The sequence below is a fragment of the Gossypium arboreum genome, chromosome 3, assembly GCF_025698485.1.
Source record: "Gossypium arboreum isolate Shixiya-1 chromosome 3, ASM2569848v2, whole genome shotgun sequence".
Classification (NCBI taxonomy): Eukaryota; Viridiplantae; Streptophyta; class Magnoliopsida; order Malvales; family Malvaceae; genus Gossypium; species Gossypium arboreum.
The window spans coordinates 48,756,794-48,757,749 of record NC_069072.1 but is presented as its reverse complement, the minus strand read 5'-3'; the positions used below and the strand labels follow the sequence as shown (position 1 = coordinate 48,757,749).

Below are 956 nucleotides of genomic sequence, written 5' to 3'. Positions count from 1 at the left end.
ACTTTTTGATAGTGAGATCGAGAGCACAGCTCGCAGAAACCAAAGAGAAATAAGGCGAAGCCTACAATACATAGAGGAAGAGCAAGAGGGCAATATTCACAGTAATACCGAGGAGATGGCTGATAATCAGAATAATCCGCTACCTCCTGTGGTTGCTGCAAATCCAGTAAATCAAGATCCTTCTCCTCATACTATGTATGATTATGCTAAGCCCAATTTAATAGGAACTGAATTGAGTATAGTTAGACCTGTTGTTGCTGCAAATAATTTTGAACTGAAACCTAACACAATTCAAATGATACAACAGTTTGTTCAATTTGATGGTTTGCAGGACGAGGATCCAAACACTCATTTAGTAAATCTTCTAGAATTTTGCGACACTTTTAATATCAATGGCATTTCTGATGATGCCATTCACCTACGATTGTTTCCTTTTTCATTGAGGAATAAGGCTAAACAGTGGTTGAACTCGCTACCACGAGGGTCAATCACTACTTGGGAATAAATGACCGAAAAATTTTTACTTAAGTATTTTCTGCCGGCTAAAATGGCTAAATTGAGGAATGATATCTCTTCTTTTGTGTAGATGGATCTAGAAACACTTTATGATGCATGGGAGAGATACAAAGATATATTGAGAAGGTGCCCTCACTATGGGTTACCTCTTTGGCTACAAGTTCAAACTTTTTACAACGGTGTGAACCCCTCAACAAGACAACTGATTGATGCAGCCGCCGGTGGAACTTTAAAAAAAAAACAACTGAAGAGGCTTATGAATTTATTGAAGAGATGTCACTAAATAACTATTACTAGCAAGTCATGAGAATGAAACCGATAAAAACAACTGGTGTTTTCAACCTCGACGCGGTCACTATGTTATCTAACCAGGTAGAACCTTTAAATAAAAAGATTGAAGGTTTGTATGGTTCTACTCAGGTACATCCAGTGATGAGGTG

At 37.9% G+C, this 956-nt stretch overlaps 1 non-coding gene across 1 annotated transcript; it reads right to left on the bottom strand.

Annotated features, from left to right (window-relative positions):
• Positions 1-553: 553 nt before the first annotated feature.
• Positions 554-660, bottom strand: LOC128291095 (small nucleolar RNA R71). The gene has a single exon (XR_008280871.1). It is a non-coding gene; the product is annotated as a small nucleolar RNA R71 (small nucleolar RNA).
• Between the last annotated feature and the right edge of the window lie 296 nt (positions 661-956).